The sequence below is a fragment of the Trachypithecus francoisi genome, unplaced genomic scaffold (assembly GCF_009764315.1).
Source record: "Trachypithecus francoisi isolate TF-2019V2 unplaced genomic scaffold, Tfra_2.0 Lachesis_group21, whole genome shotgun sequence".
In the NCBI taxonomy this organism is placed as follows: Eukaryota; Metazoa; Chordata; class Mammalia; order Primates; family Cercopithecidae; genus Trachypithecus; species Trachypithecus francoisi.
In genome coordinates this window covers 42478316-42505217 of record NW_022681467.1, presented here as the reverse complement: position 1 = coordinate 42505217, position 26902 = coordinate 42478316, and the positions used below count along the sequence as shown (strand labels likewise).

General features: G+C 39.7%; 1 pseudogene; it reads left to right on the top strand.

The window, feature by feature from the left end:
- LOC117068318 overlaps positions 1-26902 on the top strand; it is a 43656-nt pseudogene that overhangs the window by 14798 nt on the left and 1956 nt on the right.

The following is a 26902-nucleotide window of genomic DNA, read 5'->3' as shown; positions in this document are numbered from 1 at the left end:
ACGGCGAAACCCCATCTCTACTAAAGATACAAAAATTAGCCGGGAATGGTGGCACACACCTGTAGTCCCAGTTACTCGGGAGGCTGGGGCAGGAGAATCGCTTGAACCCAGAAGGCAGAGGTTGCAGTGAGCCAAGATTGTGCCACTGCACTCCAGCCTGGGTGACAGAGCGAGACTCCATCTTGAGAAAAAAAAAGACAGACAAATACAGCAATGTACTAGAATATGAGTTTAGGAGTATGCACGTATTTATGCACATCTGTTTTGCTTAGTTGGGGAAGGCGTGGATTATTCAATGCTGTTGGAACAATTGGCTATCCTGGGAAAGGTTGATTCTTACCCCACCTCAGTCATGAAAACAAACTCCATGTGAAATAAAAAGTACACATTTTAAAAAGGAAAGAAGAACTAAAGACACTAGGAGAAAGCATGGAACTACTTCTGTAACACGAGGGTGGGGAGGCCTCCTCTGAGCAAGATCAAGCAGCAACAACTGAAATGAAACAGGTAACCAAAAAATCCAAATCCATAATGAAAGAGATTGATAAGTGTGACTACAAAAGGCTTAAAACTCTTTGCATAGCAAAAAAAATCTCAGAAAGCAAATTAAAAGACAAGGGAGACCAGGTGCAGTGGCTCATGCTGTAATCCCAGCACTTTGGGAGCCCGAGGTGGGTGCATTGCTCTAGTCCAGGAGTTCGAGACCAGCCTGGGCAACATGATGAAGCCCTGTCTCTACCAAAAATACAAAAATTAGCCAGGTGTGGTGCTGCACCAGTAGTCTCAGCTACTTGGGAGGCTGAGGTAAGAGGATGGCTCGAGCCCAGGAAATCAAGGATGCAGTGAGCTGTGGTTGTGATTGCACCACTGCACCCTAGCCTGCATATCCAAGTGAATCCTACCTCTAAAAAAAAAAAAAAAAAAAAGAAGAAGAAGACAAGGAACAACTTAGAAGAAACAGTTGCTAAATTTAAACAGCTAAACTGTTTCTTTATTAGTTTTTTTTTTTTTTTTTAACATATGGGGTGTCAATCTATTGTCCAGGCTAGAGTGCAGGGGCAGGATCATAGCTCACTGCAGCCTCCCACTCCTGGCCTCAAACGTTCCTCCCACCTCAGCCTCCCAAAGTGCTGAGACTACAGGTGTAAGCCACCATACCTACCTCCACATAAACTACTAATAACTCAGGACACATTTATCAAGAATTCTTACAAATCAATAGGGAAAACAAGCCAGTATAACAGTGAACAAAGAGTATGAACGTGCAGTTAATAAACCATGAAATAGAATTGGCCAATAAACATTAAGCAAAATGTTCAACCTGATTAAAAATTAGGAATGGCTAAAATGAAACACGCCAAAATATCCTTTTGTCCCTGCAGATTGGTAAACAGGAGAAGGTGAAGAGTAACCAAATTTGTGTGAAACTATGAGGAAATGGATTTGCTAGCCAAGTATTGTGAGATATGTAAATTGTTCAACCTTTTTTTAATGGGAAGATTCAACCAATAATAATATATGTATATATTTACACATATTATATTTTAAATGGATATATTTATCAATGTATTCATATGAAGAGGAGACAGAGAGTGATCTATATATATGGAGAAAGAGAGAGAAAAAGAGAATAAGTCAATACCAGTGGTTCCTTACAGGGAAGAAGCTTGACATTAGAAACAGGGCCAAAAGAAACTTGTTCCTGGCTTTGTCACTAACTTGCTCTGTGACTATTTCCATTTCTGATTCTCAGTTGTTCACATGTAAAACAAAAGGGTTGAGCTAAAAAGTCTCTCTCTGTTAAAATTCTATAATTTGGTAAATTTTGCAATAGTCCTTTCAAATAAATTTTGTGTTAGTTTTCTGTTGTGGTGTAGCAAATCACGACAAACTAAGTAGCTTAAAACAACACACATTTAGTAGCTCACAGTTGTCATGGGTCAGGAGCACAGGCATGGCTTAACTGGGTCCTTCTGCTCAGGGTCTCACCAGAATGCAATCGGGGTATGGCCAGGCTGCATTCTCTAGGAAAGAAACCATTTCGAAGTTCATTTAGGTTTTGCTGGCGCACTTTGTTTCCTCGTTTCACCTTTTCCTGTTTACCAATCTGCAGGTACAAAAGGTGGTTATATGACTGAGGGCTCTGCTTCTTCATGGCTGTCAGCTGGAGGCTACCGTCAGCTCCTGGATGCCACCTGCCAATGCCACGTGGTCCTCCCTGTAAGCAACTCACAACATGGCTGTTTGCTTTTTCAAGGCCAGAATCTCTCTCTTACTCTAGTGCAAGATTATTTCATATATAAATATATATATATATATACACACACATATATATATACACACACACACACACGTAAGGTTATATATTAAAAAGCCTGGCAACTATAGTCCCAAGAGGCTGAGGTGGGAGGACTGCTTGAGCCCAGGAGTTGGAGTCCAACCTGGGCAACATAGGGAGACCTTGTCCCTAAAATATTTTAAAAATCACATATATAGTGTTTTATATTGTATATATACACACACTCATAGGTGTGACATTCTATTGTCGTTGCCAAATTCTATTGGCCAGAAGCAAGGCAGACGTGTCCCCTACACTTGAGAAGAAGAAATTATCCAGGGCATTAATATTAACATCTTTTGTTTTTGTTTTTGTTGTTTTGAGACAAGGTGTTGCTTTGTCACCCAGTCTGGAGGGCAGTGGTGTGATTGTGGCTCACTGCAGTCTCTGCCTCCTGGGCTCAAGAGATCCTCCCACCTCAGCCTCCTGTCTTCCACCTCACCCTCCTGAGTAGCTGGGACTACAGGGGCACACCAGCACATCCAGCTAATTTTAAAAGTTTTTTGTAGAGATGGGATCTCACTATGTTGCCCAGGCTGATCTTGAATTCTTGGGCTCAAGCGATCCTCCTACCTCAGCCTCCCAAAGTGTCGGGATTACAGGTGTGAGCTACACGCCTGGCCAACACCAGCATCTTTGAATGCTGCTTGCCGCAAAATCTCTAAGTTGTACTTATTAAAAGTCAATCCTTTATTTTTGTATTGATAAAATTATTTTGGCAGGGGAGGAAAGAAGATTTACCAGGAAGGTAGAATTTCACTTTTGAAATGAAGTTTTGCAGAAAAGAAATGAAAAACTTAACTGTAAGAGTTTTTATGATTCACAGGCTGCTATATACACTAATTTTAAATCGTCCCTTCAAGCCATAGTGCACTGAAAAATACATATTTAAAGAGCATGTGAAATTGAATCACCTCTAGACAATTATTTTGAAACATTAATTCCTGCCTGATTATTTTTAAAAATCAAGTCCATTGTTTAGATTCCATTTTTTCCATAATTTTCTGTGCAAATATATTAAAAATCGAGGCCCTGGGTGAGTCTGGAATGCTTGGAGGGCAAAGTTAAGTTTGAAGGATCAGATTTTTAAAAGGGTCCCTTTTGAAATGTGCACGTAGGCAGCGATTATTTGCATGAAATCACGTGAAGCAAAGAGGAAAGGAATTAACCTGATATTCTTTCATAAATATGGCAATGTCAACCAAGACGCAGGCCCAGCTAACGGAGATGGGTGAGAGAAAGAGGAAGAGAAGTTATGGGTCTTCCCATGGCTGCTGAGTGTTAGGGTTGAGTGGAACTTCCACTGTGATTACCCAGGGCTCCTCATCAGATGCTGGATTTGCAGTGCTGGGATGGAAATTTGTACCCCATCCACAAAGATGGACATCTTCCCATCCCAAGACAATACTGGGCCCTGTTACAGAGAGAAACAAACCAATCTGCAAAGGCTTTCATAAGCTGGCCTAAAGAAATGTTTGTGGGGGCAAAAAAAAGGCTTAGCTGTTCTTTTCCACCTCTCCCAGCAAATGGATGATTTGCCACAACAGTTAAAACAAATGTTTCTGTTAGGGAACCACTTCCCGGGCAAATAAACATCTTTGGCAGAAGTAAACGTAAAGGTGTGAGGACAGGGCAAAATGAAGAACTTTCCAGCAATTATTGCCAATGAAGTTGAAATGTAGTGAATGCGTTGAAGTCTTCTCAAGCAATGGGTCATGAACTGGTTTCATGGGAGATTTTGTTTGTCTAGCATAGTGTTTCAAAAATGATTTTTAAAAAATAAGTGCCATCATTAATAACATGGAAATCTTATATAACATCTCGATTCCTGACTTCTAAAAAATGTGGAAGAAACTGTCAACACTACGACACTAGGCTTATATTTCTGCCTAAATGGCATCAGCTGGCTGCAGCTGAGTAGGGGCCATATCTCTAGTTCACCCCAGTCTCCACCTCTCTTTATTGTCTCACACCTGACCCCTGTCACTCATTTATCTTTACTCCCTATCCCTGATAAGAATTTGAGTGTGCAGCCCTAAATTTGATGCATAGCTGAGTTTTCAACTTGGAGAGAATCAAGTCTAACCCTCTGATTTTACAAATGGGGAAACTGAGGCAATCACACACTTAGGAAGGGAATGAACGGAAGCTGGCTCTCAGTCTCCTGACTTCTAAGCAATTCCTCTTTCTTCTGTGACCCTACCTCTATTTCTCCACATTTATTATCAGAAGTTGAAATTCTCTAAATTTCTTTTCAACTATGTGACCAACATGTACTATTAACTTTTATTCTTTTCCTGGAGAAATCTTGATTGCCTGGCATCTGTTTTAGCAGAAAGTCTTTTCCGAGTCTTTTTAGCTACCCCTAATTGGAATTCATAATTTAGGGGCATATTGCCAAGGTAGAGTAAGTCGGATTATCCTTTGACACTGAAGAAGACAGCATAAGCACTTTTATTTCTGAGTATGATTTTAATCTAAAATAATACAAAAAACATTAAGCTTTACAAGATTTACTATTCCAGTTGGCAGTGGTGGCCCCTCTGATTGTGTGTCATAAGTCTTGGGGCTTTCAAGGTGTTTGAGACATCCGGAAGGAGTTGCTGGAGTTTTCCAATGGTGAGAAGTTGGAAACAAAACATTTGACCTCATTCATTGACTTCTGTGATGCGCTGAAGTTACATCAGTTAACCGATGCTTCTTAGAAATGACAGGTCTACCTTCTCCATTCTAAGGACAGCTTTTCATTTCCCCTCCACATTTTTGGAATACCTTTCACATTGGCAGGCGGAAGTCAGCAGAGCAGCCCTTGAAATGGGTGTTTAGATTTTGGAAGGAGCTGAGAACTTTTCCCTTTCCCAGTTCCCCAGAGCAAATGATCTCCTATTGGTAGCTCTGAACTTTCAGATTCACACCAACTGAGCATTCGCTGGATCAGTCAGCACCATGGCCTCTCCCTGGGAGAGCATAAATCCTGGTGCACCATCTTATTGCAAGGTAGGAACTGCCTAGGGAACTTGCAAGAAGAGTTCAAATGAGAGTTTGCTGGACACTTCCATGAGATAAGAAGAGGTTCATCAAACGACCTTCAGAGGTGTCTGTCCACAGAGAGGAGGCAATTGAAAGACAACAGCAGGTGACAAGCCTGTCCCAATCAATTTGCAGGACCCAGGGTAGGAGTACAAAAGGTCCACTTACCGTATAACTAAATATCAAAATATTCAATAAAACATGTGCTAGCCTTCTCCTTTTGCAAACATGGCTTCGTAGTGACCTGGTGAGCCAGGCTCAGATTCAGAATTCTTTAGAATTTAGCCCGTAGCCCACTTCCCTTTTTTATTCCACCTCCAGCTCCATCCTGCACCATGAAGGTCTTGTGCAAAAGTGTTTGTACTTGCCAGCTTATGTCCAAGCCTTCTCACCACCCTTTGGCCTCTCCTTGGATTGCAGGGTGTGTACGTGGGGGTTGTAATCTGCTCTTGGGAGGACAGAGAATAGCCCTGGGGAAGAGGCTCACACAGCTCTGGGAGAAAATTCCAGGATCTTAGGGTGCATGGTCTGGGAGATTGGATGTGGGCTGTGGATATGCACAATCCCTTAGCCTTGTTGACTCCGACCCCATGGAGAGGGCACAGCCAGGGAGGACCAGATGACAAGTTGGTGGCCATGCTACATTGAATAGAACCAACCCTTTCCAAATGGAAATGGACAAGTGGCCAAAGAGATTCCTTGGGAGGAAGTGGCAAGAATAATGCACAGGTCAGGAAGAAGGCGCCATTAATGTTCCTCTAAGTGCAAATGGTTGGTCAGCCACACACTTACTCAGGGCCTTCAAAGTAAAGGTGACACTTTTAAAAACGAGAGAACATGATTGCTTTTTAAAAGAAACTTGGGCTATAGAGATAACCTTTCTTTCTTTCTTTCTTTCTTTCTTTGTTGTTTTTTTTTTTTTTTTTTTGAGACAGAGTTTTGCTCTTGTCACCCAGGCTGGAATGCAATGGAGTGATCTCAGCTCACTGTAACCTCCACCTTCCGGGTTCAAGTGATTCTCCTGCCTCAGCCTCCCAAGTAGCTGGGATTACAGGTGTGCACCACCACACCCAGCTAATTTTTGTATTTTTGGTAGAGACAGGGTTTCACCATGTTGGCCAGGCTGATCTCGAACTTCTAATCTCAGGTGATCTGCCTACCTCGACCTCCCAAAGAGCTGGGACTGCAGGCATGAGCCACAGCTCCCAGCCTAGAGAAAACATTTTAAAAAACAGATGTTTGGAAATGTTCTTGTTAAGGAATTATTGTTGACATATTTACATTATTCAAAAATATGTAAGTTCCCTATATAAATGCTTCAATATGCAAACACTTTAAAGTCCTGGAAACCAAATATTCTAATATAACTTAAAATTATCTCAACCTAGCATTTCAGTGAATTTTAAACTCATGCTAAAAGTGCAAAAATTCAACACTTTTTATTTAGTTTTCAACAACAGCTTAACCTCAGGGAAGATAAAAGTAACTAGACAAATTTCAACAAAAACCTTTGCAAAATTGGTATATGGAATTGAAAGATGAAAAGCATTTTTAAAAATAGGTATAGCAAGTGATACCCTTCATCCAGTTGGAAGATGTATCTCTATGAGGTTAGTTTTTCATTTATGACAATCATAAAAATCAAGTATTGATATAAACCATACTGCACAACTTCAAACCATATAAAATAAACCAAGAATTTTAAAATAATAAAGATATTCGGTATCCAAACAGCAATAATCCTTAAGTGAGAGTAAGGACATTTTTTACATCACTGAGTACATTTTTTCAAAGTATCACTTATTTCTTCTCTATCACTTCCTCTTTACAGCTGTCCTTTTATATGCTTTACCACCTATATGACAGATTAATATCATGGTAAATGTATATAATTAGCAAGTAAATGCATAAACATTAGAGGAATTGTCTCAAAATATTTTCCTCATATGTGTGCCTGATCAGAAGTTTGCAGACCATTGATTTAGGGGAGAATGAGATCCTGGATAAAACCCAAAATGGCGCCTTTGACATCGACGCTTTGGCTGGTCAATCCAAGAATAGACGCCTTCTTCATTTTCCTCGAAGACCTTTTCAAATAAATTCTGCCATCTGCTTCCGGGGGTAGAGGGGTGGGGTTGTGAGTCTGTTCCATTCAGCCCTCAGGAGCACTCTGGTTTCTGTTTTGTAATCAGAGTAGTACAGTTTACTGTTGTTTAAACTCTTGTTTTCAGGACTGATTTGCAGAATCCTGTTTATTCAGTCCCAAATAGAGAACTCACTGACAAGGGCAAGAGACAGAGAAAGCCACCAGGCAGCGGTGAGTGTGTGGATGCTCCATGAGTAAGTGTTTGATAACAGATGTAAAGAAGCTCGCAGCAATGCTTGCTATGAAGCTCGCAGCAATGCTTGCTATTGTTTACAGAGTGCTTATTCAGCACTGCACTGCGGGCTTGAAGGATGCTTAATCCGCACACCATCCTTGCACAGTAAGAACTGGTATTCAGCCCAATTTTTAATTTCGTATTTTGGAATAATTTCAGACTTTCAGAAAAGTTGCAGGAATAGAACAGAGCTTTCTTATTTACCCTTCACTCAGCTTCCCCAATCTTAGCAACTTATATAACCATGGCACAAACATATATAATCCAAGAAAATTAACATTGATGCAATACTATTAACTAAACTACAGACATTATTCACATTTCATCAGCTTTTCCACTCACGTCATTTTTCTGCACCATAATCCAATCCAGGATTTCACTTTGTGTTGAGATGTTTTGTGCCTTAGTGTCCCCTAGTCTGTGACAACTTCTCTGCCTTCTTTGTTTTTCATGACCTTGACTCTTGTGATAAGTAGCGGTCAGTTATCTTGTAGAATGTCTTGCAATTTGGGCTAGCCTGATGCTTTCTCATGATTAGATTCTGGTTGAGCATTTTTGGCAAGAAGTGATATTGTATCCTCAGGAAATCACATCAAGGGCTACGTGATGCCAATATTTCTTATTACTGGTAGTGTTAACCTTGATCACTTGGTTAAGTTGGCATCTACTGTGTGTCTCTCATGTCAAGTTACTTGGTTGTCTTTTGTAATTAATAATATCTTGGAGGTGATACTTGGAGACTTCATGAATATCCTGCTTTTCCACAAACTTTCATCCACTAATCTTAGCATCCATGGGTGGATCTTGCCTGCAGCAATTATTACTGTGGTGTTTGCCTACTGGGATTCACCCCTATTTCATAGATGAGGTAAATGAGGCTCACAGAGCTGAAGTGACTTGTCCAAGGTCCAATTCCACGTCCCTCTTCTACTCAGAATCTGGCCATGGCTCTCATTTCCCTTGAGGGGAAGGCCAACGTCCTGACAAATTTCCCCAAGGCTCCCCACAGTCTGGACCCCGTGATGCCTCTGACTTTGTTCATATCCCACTCTCCCCCTCACTCACTTTCCCTGGGCCACAGTGGCTTCCTGGCCTTTCCTTGAAAATGTCCTCACATCTGAACCTTTGCACTGGCTGTCTCCTCAGCCTGGAACCTCCCCCATGCACCCCTATCTGTTTTGCTCACTTTTTCACTTCCTTGGGTCTCAGCTCAATGTCACCTTCTCAGTGAATCCTTCCCTGATGACTGTTCTTATCCCACCCACAACCCAGGCATTCCACTCCCTATCCTCCTTCCTGGCTTTAATTCTCTCCACCTGATATATTATTTTTAACTCCTGATGTATTATGTATGCATGCAAATAGGTGTTATGGATTACCTGTCAACCCTCTTAGCTATAATTTCCATGAGGACAGGGAGTTTGTGTGCTTTGTTTATTGCTGTATCCCCAGTGTGTAGGATAGTGCTGAGCACATAGTAGACACTCAATTAAATGTTGTTGAATGAATGAATAAACTTTGGAGCATGTTCAACCACATGAAAGACTTAGGAAGCCTCACCTCCTTTGTAAGGAACAGAAAAACACAACTCAAACTGACTTTTCTCTCAAGGGCGGTTAGAGGGTCTCCTAACTAACTGCAAGGCCAGAGGAGGGCCAGGCTGTGGGAGGATGTTTTCAGGACTCTGGCTTGCTTTCTCTGTGGTTCTGTCTACTTTCTGGGTCTTCTGTCTGTTGGCCCATTCTTGGGCTTCTTCCTCAAGAATCTCTAGAATCATCTCTTTCCTTGTGCTCTACTTTGCCTACTGAGCTTTACTCTTGGGGGGCCCTTTGCCATGTGGTGGCCCCTGGGCTGCTGTAGGCTCGTATTACCTTCATGGCTAGTGCTTCCAACAAAAAAGAGGACTTCTCTTTCCCAAAATTTCCAATAAAATGCTGGGCCTCGGTCTCAGTGGCTCAGGTTGCACTGAATGCCCATCCCTGAACCAGTCACTATGGACAGAGGGATCAAATTCTCTGATCAATCAGGTCTGGGTTATGCGCTCATTCTTGGTAGGGGGATAGGATTATCCCCCAACCACATGAATTGAAACCTGGTGAAACGAGTTTCAGAAGGAAAAGTGGGAAATGGAAAGGGTGCATATATGCTGACTGGGCAAAATTATTACCATTCTACACCTAAAATTTTGTATACCCTCCCTAGTCACAATCTCTCAGATTCTGCCTCTTTAGGACTGAGGACGGGTCCAGGCATCTGTATTTTTAGGAAGCAAGCCAAGGGGATTTTGATTTACAGCCAAGATTGGGAACGACTGGCTTTGTGGAATTTGCTCTAACCTCCCTGGAGGAAAAAAAAGGGTCCATTTCACAAACATGGTTCTAAAGTTTCTCTGTTGAAAGGCACGAACAGGAGTTCACATCCATTATGTTGAAGATTGTGGTAGAAGTCATCTGTCGCTTTATGTGCTTGGCAATCCTTCCTTCCTTATCCATAGAGGCTGTGGATTTCATGGCCCTGCCTCTCCTACCTCAGGGCTGACCACATGACTCCGGATGTCTAATCAGAGCAAGTTATCTCCCTGGTTATAGTGATTGGTTGAAGAATAGACACATGACTAAAGCCAGGCCAATAGGAGTCCTTTCTGAGGCTTTGGGTAGAGCTGCCCAGGATGTGTTGCTTTATTTACTTTGAGAACACACTTGTGAGAACCCTATGAGCTCAGAACTGTTGACAACAGTGTTTATCTCAAAGTGGGAAGATGCCTGCCTGACAATAAAGCCAACCTAAAGGAAAGTAGAGCTTAGAGATGGCGAGAGATGGTACTAATGAAGTTGTGTTGGTGCCCTGGATTCAGCTGTGACCCAGGCTGGTACAATCATTGGACTTTCAGTTGCATGGGTCAACACATTTTCTTTGTTTTGTTTAAGTCATTGAGTTATATTCCTATAATAAGAAACCAGAGGAGTCCTAATTAACTTGAATGTGAACTACAACCACCTAAACTTTAAGACCTGCTGATGAGGTAAAGATTAGCATAAGAGATGCCTTTTGAAGTAGGGAGGATAAACAATCCTATGCATTAGTGTGAATATCACATGCATATCAACATGCATATTGAGTACCTTCCATGTGTAAGGCATGGAGTGAGGTACTACAGAGCAATTTAGGAGCATCCAACAGATCAGTAAGATGTGGTCCTGCTCTTGAAGCCCATAAAGTCGTGTGCAGGAGCTCTCAAATTTTGTAGTGCATAAAAGTCACCTGGGGAACTTACTACAGCACAGAGTCCTCAGTCTCAGTTCCAGACACTGAGTCAACAGATCTGAGGTAGAGCCCAAGAATCTGGGTATTGATAAGCCTTCCCTAACCCTCCCCTTGCAAGTAATTCAAAAGACGCTTTGAAGTTGATCTTGTGGGAGACAGGGGCAGAACAAGGGGAGAGCAAAAATGAGGCAGAAAAAAAAGTTGAGGAAATAATAGCTGAACATGTCTCAAATTTTATGAAAGACACAAATTCGCAGATGCAGGATGCTCCATGAACACCAAGAAGAATAAAGATGGCAAAGGTCATGCTGAAGTTGGACTCAAGAAAACATCATGCAAACAAGAAGAAAAAAACAACATAATTACATATAAGGGAACAATAATTTGATTAATGGCTGATACCTCATGAGAAACTACAGAGGACGGAAGAAAGCGGAACAACATCTTTAAAATGTTGAAAGAAAAAAAGACCTGTCAACCTAGAATTCTATATCCAATGAAAATATTCTTCAAGGATGAAGAATATTATCAGATAAAAGAGAATGAAGAGAATTTGTTTTTAGCAGACCAGTACTATAAGACATACTAAAGGAAGCTAAAGAGAAATGACACTAAATGAAAACTTAGTGCCTCAGAAAAGAATGAAAATCACTGCAAATATTAAACAACTGGATAAATAAGAAAGACTATGTTTTTGCTTTTTCCCTTTTTTTAAAAAAAAAATACATATGACTTTTTAAACAAAAATTGTAACTCTTCGGTTTATAATTTATATTGACTGAAAACATATAACAATTATAACATAAAATATGGGAGAGTGTGGACCTGTGCAGTGATAATATTTCTACATTTTACATGAAGTAGTACAAGACTAATTGGAAGTGGACTATGAAAAGCTAGGGATATATATATTGTAATTCCTGAAGCAACCACTGCAAAAAATGCAAAGAAGTATAGCTGAAAGTTAATAGAAAAATTAAAATGCAATTATAAAACCAATAGTTATGGACTGGATTATCCTGCCCCCTCCTTCAAAATTCATTTGTTGAAGTCCTAAACTCCAGTACCTGACAATATGACTGATGTCCTTATAAGAAAAAGAAATTTGGACACAGATAGGTACAGAAGAAAGACAATGTAAAGACACAGGGAGAACATGACCATCCAAAGAGAGATGCCCCAGGAAAAAACAGCCCTGCTGACACCTTGATCTTGTACTTCTAGCCTCCAGAATTACGAGAAAGTAAACTTTCATTGTTTAAGCCACCCCAGTCCATGATAGTTTGTTATGGCAGCCCTAACAAACTAATATATTAATTGATACTTTTATAAAGGCAAGAGAAGGGAATAGAATAACAAAAAAGAGAGAGGAGATTAATTGAAAACAACAATAATATAGCAGGCTGAAACCAAATCATATAATTAATTACATTAAATGGTCATGAAGCAAATGCTCTAATTAAAAGGCAGAGATTTTCAGATAAAAAACCAAGACCCAAGATGCCCTATCTATAAGAGATACACTTTACAAATAAAGACACAAATAAGTTGAGCATAAAAGGATGGAAAAACATATATAATATGCAAACAATAAGCATAAGAAGGCAGGACTGACTATACCAACATGAGATAAAATAGATTTCAAGTATAAAAAAGAGGAACATTTCAAAATGATAAAAGGATGAGTTCAATAGAAAGATATGACAATCACAAATGTGTAAGTGCCTAATAACAGAGCTTCAAAATAAATGGAGTGAAATTTGACAGAATGAGTTCGTGTCCTTTGCAGGGACATGGATGGAGCTGGAAGCCATCATTCTCAGCAAACCAACATAGGAACAGAAGACCAAACACCTCATCTTCTCACTCATAAGTGGGAGTTGAACAATGAGAGCACATGGACACAGGGAGGGTAACATCACACGCACGGCCTGTCGGGGGATGAGGGGTAAAGGGCGGAGAGCATTAGGACAGACACCTAATACTTGAGGGGCTTAAAACCTAGATGATGGGTTGATAGATGCAGCAAACCACCATGGCACATATATACCTATGGAACAAACCTGCACGTTCTGTACATGTATCCCAGAACCTAAAGTAAAATTTAAAAAAGAAAGATAAGCTTTGCCTAAAATTATCACTTTATGGTCATATCCTAAAAGCTTTCCCCACGTATTAGGAACAAAGTAAGGCTTTTTGCTTTCACCAGTTCTATTCAGTGTATAACAATAGACTCACACTTGTAGTAAATGGATTTTTGACACAGGTATCAAGGAAATACAATGGGAAAGGATAGCAACTTCAGCAAATGGTGCTGGAAGATCTGGGTATGTATGTGAGGAAACAAAAGCAAAACCAAGCAAAACCACACACATTACGCATAAAAATAAGTCAAGGTGGATCATAGATCTAAATGTAAGAGCTGAAACGATAAAATTTCTGGGAGAAATCACAGGTAAAAATCTTTGTGATCTGGAGTTAAGCAAAGAGGACTTAGCTCATTTAAAAGTGCAAATGAGGCCGGGCACGGTGGCTCAAGCCTGTCATCCCAGCACTTTGGGAGGCCGAGACGGGTGGATCGCGAGGTCAGGAGATCGAGACCATCCTGGCTAACACGGCGAAACCCCGTCTCTACTAAAAAATAGAAAAAACTAGCCGGGCGAGTTGGCGGGTGCCTGTAGTCCCAGCTACTCGGGAGGCTGAGGCAGGAGAATGGCGTAAACCCGGGAGGCGGAGCTTGCAGTGAGCTGAGATCCGGCCACTGCACTCCAGCCTGGGCGACTGCGAGACTCCGTCTCAAAAAAAAATAAAATAAAATAAAATAAAATAAAATAAAAGTGCAAATGAAATGGGCTTCATAAAAATTAAAAACTTTTGCTCTTTGAATCACAAAGAAAATGAAAAGGTAACCCGTATCCTGAAAGGCAATATTTTCAAAACACATATGACAACACGTATTTAGAATATATAAACAGTTGTTACAGAGGCTGGGCATGGTGGCTTACACCTGTAATCCCAGCACTTTGGGAGGTGGAGGTGGGAGGATTGCTTGAGCCCAGGAAGGTTGAGACCAACCTGGGCAACATGGTGAAGCCCTGTCTCTACCGAAAATACAAAAATTAGCTGGGCTTAGTGGCAGTCACCTGAAGTCTCAGCTACTCAGGAGGCTGAGGTGAGAAGATTGCTTGAGCCTGAGGAAGTTGAGGCTACAGTGAGCCAAATTCATGCCATTGCTCTTAGCCTGGGTGACAAAGCAAGATCCTGTCTCAAACAAAACAAAACAAAACAAAACAAAACAAACTTACAAATCAACAACGTAAGGACAAACCAACTAAAAATGGGAAACACAGGCATAAGGATTCTTTTTAAGGATGTGAAATGATGCTGTCTTAGTCTTCAGAGAAATGCAAATTAACACCATCGTGAGCTAACACTCACACTAGGATGGCTAAAATGAAAAAGACTGACAATATCGAGTATTGGCAAGAATATAGAGCTTGCAGAACTCACACAAAGTGGTCCAGCCACTATAGATGGAAAAATTTGACAGTTTCTTGTAAAGTTAAACAGATACTTACCATACAACCCAATAATTCTACTCCTAGGAATTTATCCAAGAGAAAGAAAGACTACATCTGCACAAAGACTCCTCCTCAAGTGTTCTTTGCAGCCTTGTTCATAAGAGCCCCAAATCGGAAGCAACTGAAATGTTATTCATTTTTATTGCTGAGTAGTATTGCATGGTACGGATATCACAAAATGTCCATCAATCTTTGGACATTTTGTGATAAATATGCCATAGAATACTACTCAGCAATAAAGATGAATAACAGAGATACATCGTCAGCATGGATATGTCTCAAGAACAATATTCTAAGTGAAAGAAGACAAACATAAAAGACAAATACTATGATTCAATGAATATGAAATTCTAGGAAAAATAAAATCATAGTGACAAAGAGATCAGAGGTGCCTGGGTCTGGAAGTTACGGGAAGGACTGACTGCAAAGGCGGGATATGACAAAACTTTTTAGGGATATAAAAAGGTTTTCCATTTTGATTATGGTAGTGCTTACATGACTACAGATCATTGCCAAAGCTCACTAAAATATACATGTAAAATGGGTGACTTTTGTTGTATGTAAAATATACATCAACAATAAAAAAGAAAAAAATTTAAAAACCTCCCTTTTCTGTGTAAACTAATTAAACATTAATTATTTTATATTTAAAAATTAGGTAATTTAGCCACCCAAAGCTAAGAATTGGATAGGAGCATTAACAGGAACTCTCCCAAGGCATTCTGGACCTTGGTGAGTGTATAAGGCAGTAGCTCTCCAAGTCCTAAGGGAGGGTAGCATGGCAGAGAGAAAGCTCTAGAGGCTCTGAAACCCAGGAAAGGTCCTGGAACAGGAAGATAACTCCTCAGCAACTGAAAACCTTGTAGCAGGGCTGCAAAGAAGACCGAAATCTTGGCCAGATGTGGTGGCTCACGCCTGTTATCCTAGCACTTTGGGAGGCCGAGGTAGATGAATCACTTGAGGTCAGGAGTTCGAGACCACCTCGGCCAACGTGGTAAAAACCCCATCTCTACTAAAACTACAAAAATTAGCCAGACATAGTGATGCATGCCTGTAATCCCAGCTACTAGGGAGGTTGAGGCAGGAGAACTGCTTGAACCTGGGAGGTGGAGGTTGCAGTGAGCCGAGATGGTACCACTGCATTCCTGGGCGACAGAGTAAGACTCTGTCTAAAAAAAAAGGCTGAAATCTCCCATAGTGTAGAATGTTGTTGAAATCACAATAAGATCTCCAGAATCTCAACAGGGCTCCGAGCCCAAAGTCCTGACCTATCCTCAACATATTTAAAACCAATGGTGAACTGAATGAAGCTGAAACTGCAATAAAGCCCAGACACGGTTCAACTAACATCAGAGAGATTAAGACCCCCTTCCCACTCCAGCAGTGGATGGAAGAAAAAGCATGCCCTTTTCAAGAGACAAATATTGGTTACTTTTTTCTCTACTGTTCTTTTATACAAAATGTCTGATATATAGAAGAAAATTGTATGATATATGAAAAAGCAAGGGAAACAAGTTAAAACATAACACATTAAATGAAAACAGACCCAGCAATGTCTCAGAAGTGAGCATTATCACACAAAAATGCTGAAGGATACAGCAGAAAAGGTGGGCAATATGCATGAAAAGATGGTCAAGACATATACACTCTAAAAAGAACCAAAAAGAGCCGTTTCTGCTCAGCAGTTCTCTTGTGGAGTAGGGTTGTAGGCAGCCATCATGCCCAGCTGGATGGCATGATCCTGAAGACTCACTTCCACAAGGATTGGCAGCAGTACATGGCTACTTGCTTCAACCAGCTGGCCTGGAATATCTGCAGACTCAAAGCCAGGCAAGCAAAAGCATGCGCTTCATCTGGACCCATCCAGCCCATAGTAAGGTGCCCCACAAGGTATCACACCAAAGTATGAGCTGGCAGGGCCTTCAGCTTGGAAGAGTTAAGGGTGGCTGGTATCCACAAGAAGGTAGACTGGACCATCAGCATCTCTATGGATCCAAGAAGGTAGAACAAGCCCTCTGGGTCCCTGGTATCCAGCGTGCAATGGCTGAAGGAGTATTGCTCTAAGCTTATCCTTTTTGCCAGGAACTCCTTGGGCCCCAAGAAAGGAGACAGTTCTGTGAAGAATTCAAATAGGTTGCCCAACTGACAAGACCACTAATGCCCATACAGAATGTCTACAAGAAGGAGAAAACCAGAACCATCATTGAGGAAGAGAAGAACTTCATACTATTTACCAGTCTTCACATGGCCAATGCCCATGCCCAAATGAAAATGCCAGAAATTAAAAAAAAATACAATTATCAGCAATGAAGAATTTGTCAGATACACTTAACTGAAAGCTGAGCAGAGCCTAGGTAAAGACAAGTGAACTCGGAGATAGGTAAAGAAAAAAATATCTAAACTGAAACACAAAGAGAGAAAAGCATAGAGACCCTAGAGGCCGCAGAAGATGAGGTGAGAGTAAATGTGTCAGAAGAAATATTTGAAGAGAAAATAGCTAATTTTTCTCTCCAAATTAATGAAAGACATTAACCCAAAGGTTTAAGAAGCTTAGTGAGCCCCCAGCAAAATAAACACAAAGAAAACTACATGTAGGCATATCAGAGTTAAATTGCTAAAAACCAAAGATAAAGAGCAAATCTTCCAAGCAACTAGAGAAAAAAGGACACATTGCATACAGGAGAACAATAACACAAATAATTCCTAATACTGTACCACTGGAGAACAAAAGTCACTGAAATGTTAAAAGTGGAACATCTTAAAAGTGCTTAAAGTTAAAAAGAAAGTCTACCAACCTAGAATTTTACATCCAGTATAAACAGGTTTTGAAAAGGAAGGTCAAATAAAGACATTTTCAGATAGAAAAAAGCTGAGATAATGTATCTCCAAAAGATCTGAACTAGCCAAAAGAAATACTAAAAGAAAATCTTTTCAGAAGGAAAATGATACATGATGGAGCACCAGAAAGTTTAAATATTCAGGTAAATGTAAAATATCCTTTTAAGTGTCTTTATGTAATTTTTTAAAAGTTCGTTGAATATTTTAAAAATAGCAAGATATTGTGGAGTTGCATATACACAAGTAACACACATGTATAAGAGGAATTATCATGTAAATGTATTATACTAATGTTAAATAGTTTAATATTATTAGAAAGTAGATTGAGATACCTTAAAATGTATGTTGTGGATAAGTCACTGAAAATAACACAAAGAAATATAATTAAAGACAATAGTATAAATAAAAGGGAAAGCTGAAAAATAAGTGATTTACCCAAAAGAATGTAGAGAAGGAGGAACAAAGAACAAATGAGATGAATAGAAAACAAATACCAAGGTAGTAGATTTAAAGCCCGTCGTATCAATAACTACATTAAAAGTAAATGAACTAAACTAACCACTCCAATTAAAAGGCAGAGATTGTTATACTGGATTCAAAATACAAGATTCAATATGATTTGTTCACAAGACACACTTTAATTTTAAAGACAGACAAGTAGGAAAGGACATATACTAACATAAAATAGTGAAAGCTGGTATGGCAATATTAGTATCACACAAAATATACTTCAAGACAAAGAGCACAACTACAGTGCTCTAGTCTTGAGTGGATAATTCACAATAAAAGGGTAAATTAATCAAGAAGATATAACAATCACTTCCTAGCCCATTGACTACGATCAAGTGAAGAAGATATAACAATCCCAAATGAGTAGGCAGCTGACAATAGAGCTGTGAAATATATGGAACAAAAATGGACCGAATGAAAGGGAGAAATAAACAAATCCACAATCATGGCAGGTATTTTAACACAGTCACTCAGTAATCGATAGAAAAACTGGACAAAAAAGTCGATAAAGAAGTAGATGATAAAAACATCAATCAACTTGACCTAACTGACATTTATAGAACATACACTCAACAACTGCAGACTACATATCTTTTCAAGTGCACATAGAACATTCACAAAAATGAGCTATTTCCTGGGCCATAAAACAAAAGTCGCAATAAATATCAAAGGATTGGTTTACATAAAATACATCCATAAAACACCAAAATACTCCAAAATTAAGAAACGCACTTTTAAATTAGTCATGAGATAAATAATAAATAACAAGAGATATTTGAAAATATTCTTAAATGAGTGATAATAAACACCATACTTCTGAGATTTACTAAAAAATGTTTACAGAGAAATTTACAGCTTGAAATGTATTAGAAATTATATTATAAAAGGGATAAAATCAGTCATTTAAACATCTAACTTAAGAAACTAATAAAATAAGAGCCAATAAAACCAAAGAAAATACAAGAAAATTTAAAAATAAGAGCAGAAATAAAGGAAGCAGTAAACAAATAATTGAGAAAATGGACAAAATCAAAAGTTTCTAAAGAGACAAACCTCTAGGAAGACTCATCAAGGAAACTTAAAGGAAAACACAAATTGTCAATATTAGAAATGAAAGCAAGGACACCGGAATTATCCAGCAGATATTAATGAGATATTTGATCAACTTTATGTTAATACATTTGACAACTTATATGAAACGGACAAACTTATTGTAAAATGCAAGTTAACAAAAATGACACAAGAAAACTAGAAAATCTAAATAGCTCTAAGCTACAAGAAAGCTGGATTCATAGTCAAAAGCACTTCTTTAAAGAAAACTCTAGGCCCAGATGGCTTCACAGGTGAATTTTATGAAACAATTAAGGAAGAAAGAATATAAATGATTCACAAAGTCTTTCAGAAAACAGAGGAGGAGAAAATACTTTCCAACTCATTTTATGGAGCTAGTATTACCTGATCCCAAAGGAGAAAATGATATCACAAGAAAAGAAAATTTCAGAACAGTATTCCTCATAAAGATGCAAATCCTTAATAAAATTTTTCAAATTAAATAAAGTAATATACGAAAAAGATAATATATCATGCCTAAATGGGGATTGACTTGGGAATGTAAATAAAGTAAATTTCACATTAGAAAAGTCAATGTAATTTGCCACATTAGCAGAATCAAGGAGAAAATTCATATGATCACCTCAATATATGTAAAAATCATCTAATTCAACACTCATCCATGATAAAAACTCTCAGCAAACTAGGAATAGAAGGAAACTCCTCAATCTAATAAAGGGCATCTATCTATGGAAAACCTACAACATTCACCACATTTTGTGATGAAAGACTGAATGCTTTCTTCTGTGATTGGAGGCAAGGCAAAAATATCCCTTCTCACTACTTCTAATCAGCATCGTATCAAATGCCCTAAGCAATGGAATAAGACAACAAAAAGAAGAGGAAAAAAGGCATAGAGATTGGAAAGGAAGAAGGGAACTGTTGTTTTTATAAGTAACAATTGTTTATGTGGAAACCTTTATGGAATCTACAAAGGAGCTACTAAGACTAAAATGTAAACTTAGCAAGTTTAAAGGATAAAAGTCAACATAGAAAAATATACTAGCAACCAACAATTGAAAAATAAAAATTTTAAATACAATTTATAATAGTATGGAAAACATAAAGTATCTAGAAATGAGCCTAACAGATTTGTGAGAGGTCTACCCTTAAAACTATAAAGAACTTAAAGAAGATCTAATTAAATGGAGAGAAATATACAATATTCATGGATTGGAACAGTCTATATTGGAACACTCTATATTGATAAGTTGTTTATTCATCCTAAATTGAGTAAACACAATTCTTATCAAAATTGCAACAGTCCTTTTTAGAGAAACTGAGGGACAAAATTGCAAACAGTCCTTTTTGGAGAAACTGAGAGATTGATTCTACAACTTACATGGGAATACAAAGGCTCTGGAATAACTAAGACAATCTGGAGGAAGAATGCTAGAGAACTTACACTGGTTTAATGTAAAGAAAGTTATGGTAACCAAGACAGTATAGTGTTGGCATAAGGATAGCTTAATAGATTATTGAAACAAAACAGAAAATCCAGAAACAGATTTGCACTTTTATGGTCAATCAATTTTTTACCAAGTTGCCAAGTCAATCCAATGGAGGAAAATAACATCTTTTTGACAAATGGTGCCAGAACAATTGAACATCTGTTTGGAAGAAACAAATGGAACCTTGAGCTCTATCTCACTCCATATGCAAAACTGAATTCTAGCTACATCATAGACCTTAATGCAAAACCCATAACCATAATGCTCCTGGAAGAAAACCTTGGGGAGGAGGAGGGAAAATGATTTCTTGAGAGCTTGTTTGGAGGCTTTAGCAGGGGAGCACAACAACTCATATACCTTTGACCGAAGACTGGTCCTCCTCTATGGGGGATGGCCATCCTCTTCGACTGAGCGTGCAGCTTCAGGAGGGACACACATGGAATGGTGAGGGAGGAAGGGGACACTTGCCTAGCCAGCCAGATCAGCCGAATCAACCCTGTCAATCAATGAGGTGACAGTTGGCACAGTCAGATCACCCTCATATCTGGGAAAATAATTTCTTGTGCAGAACATGAAAAGCACTAATTGTATTTTAAAAATAGATACATTGAAATACATCAAAATTTAAAAGCTATGTTTATTTGTAATACCCCCAAATTAGAAACAACTTCAAATGCCCATCAACAGATTAATGGATTAAAAAATGGTGGTATGCCCATGAAGTGGAATGCTACTCAGCACAAAGGAATGGACTACTGATACACCCATGGGTGAATTTTTCTAAAAATTAGGTTGAGTAAAAGATGCTAGATACAAAATAGTAATCTGTATGATTACATTTATGTGAAATTCTAGAATAGGCAAAACTCATCTTTCTTGATAGAAATAGTGGTTGGCGGCCGGGTGCGGTGGCTCAAGCCTGTAATCCCAGCACTTTGGGAGGCCGAGATGGGCGGATCACGAGGTCAGGAGTTCGAGACCATCCTGGCTAACACGGTGAAACCCCGTCTCTACTAAAAAATACAAAAAGCTAGCTGGGCGAGGTGGCGGGCGCCTGTAGTCCCAGCTACTCGGGAGGCTGAGGCAGGAGAATGGCGTAAACCCGGGAGGCGGAGCTTGCAGTGAGCTGAGATCCGGCCACTGCACTCCAGCCCGGGCGACAGAGCGAGACTCTGTCTCAAAAAAAAAAAAAGAAATAGTGGTTGGCTGGGGTAGGGGGACATTGACTGAAAGAAGCATGGAAGAACTTTCCAGGTGGGGCCTTGGAAATATTCTGTATCTCATTCTGGTGCTGGTTAGTTATGTGTATATAAATGTAAAAATTCATTGAACAGAACATTTAAGAACTGTGCATTTGATTACGTAAATATATACCAGTATAAATCTTGCCTTAAAGTTTAACACCTATAAAACAGGTAGCATTATATATCATTTTCATGGTGAAGAAACTGAGCCTTCGAGAGGTTAGGTAATCTGCCCAAGATCCCACAGTCAGGAAGTTCGTAAGGGTGGGACACAATTCCTAACTTTCCTGAAACTCAAACCACCGCCCACGTACTTTGTTTCCTGCCGTTTCTCTCTTCCAGTATAAACAAAAGCATAAATAAGTGACCAAATCCCTTAAATCCAAGGGTGTGTTTATTTTATTTTACTATTTTTAAATTTTTTTAGAGATGAGGTCTCACTCTGTCACCCAGGCTTTAGTGCAGTGACACGACACTAACTCACTGCATCCTCAAACTCCTGGGTTCGAGCGATTCTCCTGCCTCAGCCTCCCAAATAGCTGGGACTACACCAGCATGCCCAGTCAAATTTTTAAATTTTTTTTGGAGAGAGGATCTCTCTGTGTTGCCCAAGCTGGTCTCAAACTCCTGGGTTCAAGTGATCCTCCTGCCTAGGTAGGCCCCAAAGTGCTGAGATTTCAAGCATAAACCACCATACCTAGCCTCCAACGGTCTTTAATATATCTGCGTTTGAATATAACGTGCATCGAGACTGATCTCAGGGGAAATTACATGGACTTTACAGACCCTACATTTTGATGCATTTTATTCTAATAAGCGTAATTTCTAAATTTTTGTAACTGAAGGAAAAGTGCACATTAGCCATCAGAACTCCAACTGGGGGATCAGAAACAAAATAAAACTATTTCTAGCAAAGCAGCCACCAATACTTTTGAAACATCAAACCAGATAGCCCCCAACTTGAGCCGAATGCACTCAGACATAACTCTTGGCTGAGGCCAGAGTCTGCCAACAGATCTGTTATGCCTCCTCTGGCTTCACCTTTCCACATCTGGCTCCTGTGAGTCCAGGAAGAATTGTTCAGAGAGAACCAAATCAAACAATTGCACATAATGTTTTAGACACAAAGATGCAACACATAGAAATTACCCTTGCTCACTCCTTCGGGTGTTGCTAAAAGGGTATCACCTGAATTAATTTTGCCCTTTAGCATGTTTATGATCTAGCAAAGAAAACTTCTTTCCTTTTGTCCTCTCTACTCCACTTCTCCCTGACAAAGATCATGAAATGGGGAGGTTTGGACCCCATAGGATGCACTCCTATGCTGGGAATGCACTCCAGTTTGGAGAAAGAACTTCCGGTACTTGATTCCTCATAAGCTAGCAACAGCTGGCATTTGTGAGATTTACTCATCAAATGGTAAGAAACGCCCCTGTAAGAGCTGAAATTCAGGACTCAGCAATGTGAGATTCTCAAAAGGATCAAGGAAACGAGCCTTAAACTATAAATCTGAAATCCAGAGTCCTGTGAAGAGTGAATTACCTTCTACAATGCTAGAGGAAGGGAACTTTTTCAGGCAGAGTGAAAAATGCACCTAGCAAAAGCTGGAAACAAAGGAAGCAGGAAAGAAAATGCACAAACACTCACAAACAGAAAGCCTCTTGTTTTATCTTCATGACAGAAGTCAAACCAAACATGACAGTTGTAACAATACATCCAAGCAATGGATATTAAAAATGAACTTTTCAAAGACTCTTTTTTTTTTTTTTTTGAGACGGCGTCTTGCTCTGTCACCCAGGCTGGAGTGCAGTGGCCGGATCTCAGCTCACTGCAAGCTCCGCCTCCCGGGTTTATGCCATTCTCCTGCCTCAGCTTCCCGAGTAGCTGGGACTACAGGCGCCCGCCACCTCGCCCGGCTAGTTTCTATTTTTTAGTAGAGACGGGGTTTCACCGTGTTAGCCAGGATGGTCTCGATCTCCTGACCTCATGATCCACCCGTCTCGGCCTCCCAAAGTGCTGGGATTACAGGCTTGAGCCACCGCGCCCAGCCTCAAAGACTCTTTAATAACAAGGAAAGAAACTCTTAATTTAATAGTAAGCCAAACAGCAAGCAATACGCTTTAAAAAAAGAGAAAGACTTCTCCCTATGGTTAGAAGAAAATAAGAAAATATTCCAAAATATTTAATAGTGTTTATCTCCAGGTAGTGAGATTTTGGATGATGTCCATTTTCTTCTTTGAAACATTGTGTAATTTCCAAGAATTCTACAATCAGTCTGCATTTGCAATACTTTTGGTCTCAAGGTAATGGAAAGTCAGACCATTGGTGCCTTCAAGCATGAGGCTATTTTTGTTCATTTGTAAGAAGTCTGAAGGTTAGTGGCCTCAGGGCTGGGCTGGCCCCTCAACAGTGTCATCAAGAACACAGGCTCTTCTGTCTTTCTGCCCCATCCTCTTCATTGTGTTGGCAGTTGTCATCAGGCTGCTTGTCTCATGAACATAGAATGACTGCACAGCTCCTGGCATCATGGTCTTGTTCAAGGACAAGAAGGATATGTGCGACCAGGGCTGGGGCAGAACTTCAGTCTTGCTTTTTATCAGGATGCAAAAACTCCTTCCTGAAAGTTTCCACATCAAACTTATTTTACTTTTTTTTTAATTTTTATTTTTGAGATGCAGTGTCGTTCTATCACCCAGGCTGGAGCGCAGTGGCGAGATCTCAGCTCACTGCAACCTCAATCTCCCAGGTTCAAACGATTCTCGTGCCTCAGCCTCCCGAGTAGCTGGAATCACAGGCATGCACCACCATGCCGGCTAATTTTTGTGTTTTCAGTAGAGACAGTGTTTAACCATGTTGGCCAAGCTGGTCTCGAACTCCTGACCTCAAGTGATCCACCCACCTTGGCCCCTCAGTGTTGGGATTACAGGCCCAGCCTATTTTTACTTTTAATTGGCCATAGCTAGATCACATGACTACCCTATACATCTTCTCTGAGATCATGAAAATTCTGGCCAATACATAAACAAAAATGGGTTATGTTGGTAGGGAAGGAGAAGGAATTGCTTCAGACACTTACAGAGTCTGCCCCAAGTGATAATGAAAAGGGCAGAATACAAATAGTAAGCTGGGAGATGTTTCTCATAGATAGGCAGACAGACAGACAGAGAGATGCATAGATTCATGCCCCTTCTCTGAACCCCCTCACCCAAGCATGTGTGAATGCCTATTGCCAAAAGAAGACTGGAAGGAAAGTCATTAAAATGTTATAACGTTTTCCAGGGTAGGGAGATTTGGGGACATGTTAATTTTGTTTTCTTTCTTTATATATATATATATGTATATGTAATATATAATATTTTTATATAATATATAATACATATCTTTATATATAATACATATCTTTATCTATATATGTCTATAATTTTCAAGGTCTCTATGATGAGCATAATTCCAAAATTAATTTTTAATTAGAAAAAAATCTTCATTTAAGACAGTCCTGAGATTGGTGGTTTTACTGTCACCTCTTTATACATCCTGTACATCTAAATCTTATTATAACTACATGGCTGAGTACAGTGTTTTATACATATTATTTCCTTTAATCCTCACAAAAACCTTGTGAGGTTGATAACATTATTGGTCCCACTTTTCATATAAGGAAACAGAAGCTCAGAGAAATCAAGTCCAAGCCAGGATTCAAACCAGTTCATCTGATTCCAAAACGCAAACTCCTAATCACAGCACTGTCCCATAATGTAATCTTTATACTGGTAACTTCCTTATTCCCATTCCTGTTTTTTATAATTTTTCTACTTAAATATGCAAGTGTACAGAATATATAATACTATGTTCCATGTTTCAGAAACCCTTTGTAAATGACATTATCCAATACGTATCTTTCTGAAACTATAAAGGTTATTATCCAATACATATCTTTCTGAAACTTGCTTTTTATATTTGACAGATTTTGAGACGTGTCTCTCTTGATACATGGTCCTTCTTCTCTGCCATTTAATGTTCATTTACACACAATGGTATATTTTTCCATTCTCCTGGACATTCAGAGTCTCCTCCCACCCCCAGTTTTTTGCAATTATAAACAATGCTGCAATGAACATCTTCATGCAGGTATCCCGGGGCCCATGTAGAAGACAGAATGGAGCTGCTGGGTCCTGGATACAAGATAATGACAGACTGATCTTCCACCAGTGGCTTGTGGCACCTGCTGTTAGTCCACATGCTGCTGAATATTTGGTACTGTCAAATAAATCATTTTATATTATTGAATAACTTTAGAGTTAAAAGATAATCTTGAAGTTAAAAAAACCCAGAAAATTCTTACCTTTAAGAATATTTAGGGCTTGTTACGTTATTGAATGATGCCCCTAATCAGGCTGAGAGCTTGTTGAAGCAGGCAGTTTTTGAAAATCTTACATATAATAAAATGTGCACATTTAAAGTTACGGTTCAATGAGATTTGTTTGTTTGTTTTGAGACAGAGTCTTGCTCTGTAATGCAGGCTGGAGTGCAGTGGCGTGATCTTGGCTTACTGCAACCTCCACCTCCCAGGTTGAATAGATTATCCTGTCTCAGCATCCCAAGTAGCTGGGACTACAGGTGTGTGCCACCAAGCCCGGCTAATTTTTTTTGTATTTTTAGTAGAGATGATGTTTCACCATGTTCGCCAGGCTGGTCTTGAACTCCTGACCTCAAGCAATTCACCTGCCTTGGCTGCCCAAACAAAGCCCTGGGATTACAGGCATGAGCCATGGTGCCCGGCCTTTGTTTTTTTTTTTTGAGACAGAGTTTCACTCCTGTTGCCCAGGGTGGAGTGCAATGGCGTGATCTTGGCTCGCTGCAGCCTCTGCCTCCCAGGTTCAAGCGATTCTCCTGCCTCGGGCTCCTTAGTAGCTGGAATTACAGGCACCTGCCAACACACACAGCTAATTTTTTTGTATTTTTAGTAGAGATGATGTTTCACCATGTTCGCCAGGCTGGTCTTGAACTCCTGACCTCAAGCAATTCACCTGCCTTGGCTGCCCAAACAAAGCCCTGGGATTACAGGCATGAGCCATGGTGCCCGGCCTTTGTTTTTTTTTTTTGAGACAGAGTTTCACTCCTGTTGCCCAGGGTGGAGTGCAATGGCGTGATCTTG